The 6,881-nt window shown below is 45.8% G+C and overlaps 1 pseudogene; it reads left to right on the plus strand.

The window, feature by feature from the left end:
• Positions 1–230: 230 nt before the first annotated feature.
• Positions 231–2,677, plus strand: LOC108303046 (annotated as a pseudogene).
• Positions 2,678–6,881: the final 4,204 nt, after the last annotated feature.

Genomic DNA, 6,881 nt, shown 5'->3' on the forward strand with positions numbered 1-6,881 from the left:
GGACCTGCCACCTCCAACGTGTTTTTACATGTAATCCTGCATGCTACAGATGTGAGCATCTGGGGACTTTATTTTCTATCAGATTATAAATTATTGAGAACACAGTTGACGTCTTATTGGTATTTGTGTCCCAAGCACTGCTTAGTGGAGTGCTTTGAAGATAATAGTTGTTCAGAAATTATTTGTCAAAAGCATTTCTGAGGAGAACCGGATGAGGCGACAACTGCAGGATGGAAGAGCTGATCCCGCTGGTCACCAAGCTGCAGGATGACTTCAGTGCCATCAGTCAGAGCTGCCACGTGGCCCTGCTGCAGATCGCCGTGGTGGGCAGCCAGAGCGCAGGCAAGAGCTAGGTGCTGGAGAACTTCGTGGGCTGGGACTTCCTTCCCGGTGGTTCAGGTATCGTCACCCGGCAGCCTCTGATTCTGTAGCTCATCTTCTCAAAAACAGAATATGCCAAGTTTTTGCACTGCAAGTCTGAAAAGCTTACAGACTTTGATGGAGTCCAGCAGGAGATTGAAGCAGACACCGACAGGGTCACGGGGACCAACAAAGGCATCTCCCCAGTGCCCATCAACCTTTGGGTCTACTCTCCACACGTGTTGAACTTGACCCTCATCGAACTCCCAGGTATCACCAAGGTGCCTGTGGGCAATCAGCCACCAGACATGGAGTACCAGAGCAAGGACATGATCCTGCAGTTCCTCAGCCAGGAAAGCAGCCTCATCCTGGCCGTCACGCCTGCCAGCATGGACCTGGCCAATTCAGACGCTCTCAAGCTGGCCAAGAAGGTCGATCCCCAAGGCCTACGGACCATCAGTGTCATCACCAAGCTCAACCTGATGGACGAGGGCACCGACACCAGGGACGTCTTAAAGAACAAGATGCTCTCATTGAGACGAGGCTACATTGGTGTGGTGAACCACAGACAGAAGGATATTGACGGCGAGGAGGACATCTGTGTAGCGCTGCAGCTGAGAGGAGGTTCTTCCTCTCCCACCCGGCCTACCGGCACATGGCTGACCACACGGGCACGCCGCACCTGCAGAAGACGCGGAATCAACAACTGGCCCACCACATCCGGGACTCGCTGCTGTCCCTGCGTAGCAAGCTCCAGAGCCAGCTGCTGTCCCTGGAGAAGGAAGTGGAGGAGTACAAGAACTTCTGGCCTGGTGACCCCACCTGCAAAACCAAAGCCCTGCTACAGATGGTCCAGCCGTTTAAGGTGGATTTTGAGAAGAAGATCGAGGGCTCAGGATATCAGGTGGACAAACTGGAGCTCTCCGAGGTCGCCCGAATCAATCGCATCTTCCACGAGCGGTTCCCGTTTGAGCTGGTGAAAATAGAGTTTGACGAGAAGGACTTAAGACGGGAGATCCGCTACTCCATTAAGAACATCCATGGAGTCAGGACGCGGCTCTTCACCTCCGACATGGTCTTCGAGGCTATTGTGAAAAAAAGAGATTGTAAAATTCAAATAACCGAGTTTGAAGTGTGTTGATCTTGTGGTCTCAGAGCTGGCCACGGTCATTAAAAAATGTGCCCAGAAGTTCAGCTCCAATCCCGGTTTGCGAGAGGAGATGGAGCAAATCGTCATCACTTACATCCGGGAATGGGAGGGGAGAACCAAGGACCAGATTCTTCTGCAGATCGACATCGAACAGTCCTACATTAACACAAACCACCAGTACTCATTGGCTTTGCCAATACCCAGCAGAGGAGCACAGCTGAACAGGAAGAGGGCCATCCCATCAGGGGAAGATGCTGGCTGACTATCAACAACATCAGCCTGATGAAGGGTGGTTCCAAGGAGTACTGGTTTGTGCTGACTGCCGAGTAGCTGTCCTGGTACAAGGATGAGGAGGAGAAAGAGAAGTTCATGCTGTCTCTGGGCAACCTCAAGATCCGACATGAAGAAGGACTTCATGTCCAACAAGCACCTCTTCGCCATCTTCAACACAGAGCAGAGAAAATTCTACAAGGAACTGCAGCAGATGAAGCTGGCCTGTGACTCCCAGGAGGACGTGGACAGCTGGAAGGCCTCCTTCCTGTGAGCCGGCATCTACCTTGAGAAGGACCAGACAGAAAACGAAGACGTAGCTCAGGAGAACACCACCTCTGTGGACCTCCAACTGGAGCGACAGGTGGAGACCATTCGAAACCTGGTGGACTCAATATGTGGCCATCATCAAGTCCATTCGCACCCTCATGCCAAAGACCGTCATGTATCTCATGATCAACAACACGAAGGCCTTCATCCACCAGGAGCTGCTGGCCTACCTGTACTCCTAGGCGGACCAGAGCAGACTTATGGTGAAGTCGGCTGACTAGGTGCAGCCAGATGACACACATGTACCACACCCTCACGGAGGCGCTCAACATCATCGGCAACATCAGCACCAGCACCGAGTCCATACCCGTGCCACTGCCCATCGAGGACACCTGGCTCCAGAGCTCAGCAGCCACAGCCCCCTCCACAGCGCTGACCCGTGTTCAGCGTGCAGCTCTCTGGCTGAGCCCCAGCGGTGCAGGGCCCCACTCCAGGGTCCCCCCTGATTCCTGTGCCCAAGGGGGCAGCAGCCTCCTTTCTCGGCGCCCCCAATCCCATCCCAGCCTGGCCCCCAGAGCGTGTTTGCCAACAATGACCTCTTCCGGGCCTGCCTCAGATCCCATCTAGGCCAGCTCTGATCCCCCCTAGGAGTGCTCAGGTGACCACCTCCATCGGCTTCAGCACGACTTGAGCTTCATGGGAGGCTCCTCCTGCCTGTTTGGCTGCCCGCTTGGGGGCTGGTCTGTCCTGGCTGGTGTCCCTGAGCCCCAATCAGCTTTGTGATTTTCTGACCATAATTTATTAACTCCAATGTCCAGGTCACACCACCCTTTGTTCCAGGAAGCTTCTGCCTAGACTCTGGCGGAGCCACCACTCGTGCCTGTTCTGGGCCCCTGTGGGGCCCAGGGAGGTACAGCTGCAAACAGAATTTTTCAGGCTAAGTTCAAGTCCAGGGAGGTACAGCTGCAAACAGAATTGTTCAGGCTAAGTTCAAGTCCAGGGAGGTTCAGCTGCAAACAGAATTGTTCAGGCTAAGTTCGAGTCCTTGCTCTGCCACTCACTAGCTGTGTGACCATGAGCAACTTAATTAACCTCTCTAAGCCTGTTTCCTCTTCTATAAGCTTCCAAATTGCTGTGAAAATTTAATGCCTAAAGAAAGGCATTCAATTATTTTTCATCCTGTCATCAGGTACAAGGACAAAAAAAAAAAAGCATTCCTGAACAAAATTACTATTGATTTTTAACATAGTTGATACTTGTATTTTAGTTTTTCATATTGCTATTCCAATATTTTGTAGGGATGCTATAGCCAAGACTCAAGCTTCCCACAGGAATTAAACAATTTGAACTTTGCTTTGTCCACCAATAAAATCCATCCATTATGATTTGTGTTAAGCCTTATTCTCTGCTTACAAATAGATTACTTCAAAATGTTAGTGTGGCCAGATAATGATACCAGAAATGATAATAATTTCCTGATTTATAACCAGATCTTTTAATTTATCTAACCTTAAGGCGCTTTGTATTTTTCTTTTCTCATTATGAACTTACTGCTGTTTACATCAAGCTTGTCCAATCCACAGCCCATGGGCTGCATGCGGCCCAGGACGGCTTTGAATGTAGCCCAACACGAATTTGTAAACTTTATTAAAACATTATGAGACTTTTTTTTTTTTGCATGTTTTTTCTTTTAGTTCATCAGCTATTGTTAGTGTATTTTATGAGTATCTCAAAGACAATTCTTTTGCTACCAGTGTGGCCCAGGGGAGCCACCGTGGATACCCCTGATTTAGATGATAGTCCGCTTCCGCCACTTCGCTGAGCTTTTGTTACCTAATCTGCCCCGTGCAAAGGTGATTTAGATGATAGTCCGCTTCCGCCACTTCGCTGAGCTTTAGTTACCTAATCTGCCCCGTACAAAGGTGATTTCGATGATAATCCGCTTCCGCCACTGCGCTCAGCTTTAGTTACCTGATCTGCCACGTGCAAAGGCGATTTAGACGATAGTCCACTTCCGCTACTGCGCTCAGCTTTAGTTATCTAATCTGGCACGTGCAAAGGTTACATTAGATGGCTTCTAAAATATGACTGTGTAAATTGTTTCTCTTTATAAGAAGATAATTTACATGTAAACCAGTTTATTTCCGTACTAACCAAGACTTATCTCCTTTCAGAGTAACAAATCAGATTGCTGTCAATTTGGCCTGGTTGAGTCTTGCTGATTGGTCTATGAGAAATATTGCCAAAATTTTGAATCTGCTTTTTAGGGGAACATTTAGGTGAACTGGTGTGAACGGATATTTTAGGATTGTGTCCAGTTGAATGTTTGTGTGTGTCGGGGGGGGGGTGCCACATAATCAGTTTTTCATCTGATTTTAATATTAATTGTTTGAAGTGTCCTAGTCAGCTTTGTTCATGTATTTCTTCTTAAAATACAAACAGACCCATTATTAAGATTCAAACTTTGAACTGTATCCTTTTCTCTTTCCTTCCAAAGTCCTTTCTCCATCTCTACTTCTCCCTCCTTACTTTCTTCCTCCTTCTTCCTTTTCTTCCTCCTGCTTTTTTCCTCTCCCCTCCAAACACTCTCTTCTTTCTCCATCTTCCCTTTCTTACTCCTCCCTTGCTTAGTCACTCCTTTTCCTTCCTTCCAAGAAAGTTCAGTGAGAATCCATTTGTGAGGCACTTTTCTGAGGACTTAGATTCAAGCCTTAAAGGTCTAGTCCTTGTCCTCAGGCAGCTCTTAGACTCATAGAGCACACTGAAAAGAATGGATGTTAATTATAAAATAAGTTGGTAAGTACAGTAATATTAAAAATACTGCATTCTCATAGGGTTAGACAGAGTTTAGGGTTAGGAAGCATTCCAAATGAGGTAATAGGTGGGTTGAGACTAGTCAGACAAGAATGGTCGGTAACAGAAGGGACTGGTGTGGATGTGTGTGCTTTGTAGGCAGAGCAAAGTTCCCATGGCACAAGGTCAAGAGGCAGCACTGTGGAGAGGGAGCTAAGCCCGAGGTTAAAGAGCAGAAGATGAGGCTGGAGAGCTGGGATAGGTGAGATCACAGAGGGACCCCGTTTCATGTAAAGTGGCTTGGGCTTGATGTTGCTGGTGAGAAGAAGCCATTGACAAATTTTAAGCTCTATGGTGACATAGAATCTTTTTCAGAAGTGATGAATTTTCTTTGATTCAACCACATTGATTTATGTGAGCCTTAAATTTGACTAAAGCTATGGTCTGTGACTTAATAAGAGAGGGATGCTAATTTGTAGCCCACAAAGATGTTGAGTTTGACCTCTGCCTCATTTACAATTTACATTAATTAATACTAGTAAATGTTTGGCTACTAATATATGTTAATTAACATTAATAATGGACTGTATTTTAAGGAAATCTAATCTACGTTGAGGCAAATTTACAAATCCTATAAATTAAGAGAGAAGTATTGATAGCACTTTTTTTTTCCTTTGGAAAGTAAAGAAAATTCACTTTAAGTAGAGAGCATCTCTTGTGCATTTTAAAAAGTAAAATTTTATATCAGGATCACCAGGAACAATAAATGACATAAAATGAAATATACATGTACAGAACACTTTAAAGGATATTAATAGGCTGTAAAATACTATGATCCCCATTTTTGAGAAGACTACTGTAAGGTTTATTGCTGATGTAGAATGAGGAAACTGAGGCAAGTATGAGAAAATGAGAAGCCAATTTATTCAGCTCCTGGGCGAGATTCTGTGGTTCAGGAAGGGGCCAAAGAAGTTGCGCCCGGCTGTTTAGGTCATGGGGTTTTATGGGAAGGGAAGGTGATTGATTGGCTATTGGGAAACAAAGCAAAGGCAATTTTATTGGCTGTCAGGAAGCAGGAAGTGCCTGAAACTAGTTGCTATTGGTAGGCAGGCAGGACTTTGGGTAAGTGGGTTTAGATTGGCTGTTGGGGAAACAAAGTGAAGGCAATCCTATTGGCTATTAAGAAGCAGGAAATGTCTGAAATTAGTGGTTATGGGTAGGCAGGCGGGACCTTGGGTAAGCGGGCCTTCCAGCGGCATATAGAGCAGACTGCTACCGGGCAGGGTCTGATGGGGCTTCTTTAAAAAATTTTCCTGCATGGTTTATTAACAGCGGGCTGGGGGTTATATGCATAATTTAGTGCTGAATGTGAGCTTGGGTCTGGTATGCTGAGGCGGGTGCGGGGAAGCCGTGTGGCAAGGCCTGATAACGAGCTTGGGTGATGACGCAGTTATCAGGCTTGGAGAGAGATGGATATGTCCGTTTAACCCTCTGTGAGGCAGCCGGCCTTACCTACAATCTCATGTTAAAACAAAGTCTCCATCCATGCAATGGTATGATGATCTGTTCACACTCAAATAATATCAGTTGCCCCAGTAAATATATCTATTTAAATTTTTCTTGGTTATTTGTATTTGCCTTTTTTTCCCTCTGGACAGAATTGAAAAATAGTGAGTGGCAAAAGAGAAGGTTTCTCATCTGTTATATTTTCTTTGGGCCATTCCTCAACTTGGGAGTCTTAATTGGAACTTCTGTCTTTGGTTTTTGCAGGGAAACCACCATTACAAAAACAAAAATAAAAATGTGTTTTCATCAGGGCACTTTTTGGGTAAGGGCAGCTAGATTATTCTTGGACCTTAAGATACCAAGCTGACAGAGAGCATTAAGGCAAAGTAGTAATATATAGTTAACACTTGCAGTTTATTCAGTCCTGTGTCATCTAAAAACACCCGAACTTATTGGTTAGCGTTTCACATCTGACTGACACACACACACACACACAATATATATATATATATATATATATATATATATATAT

The sequence above is a fragment of the Cebus imitator genome, unplaced genomic scaffold, assembly GCF_001604975.1.
Source record: "Cebus imitator isolate Cc_AM_T3 unplaced genomic scaffold, Cebus_imitator-1.0 Scaffold44, whole genome shotgun sequence".
In the NCBI taxonomy this organism is placed as follows: domain Eukaryota; kingdom Metazoa; phylum Chordata; class Mammalia; order Primates; family Cebidae; genus Cebus; species Cebus imitator.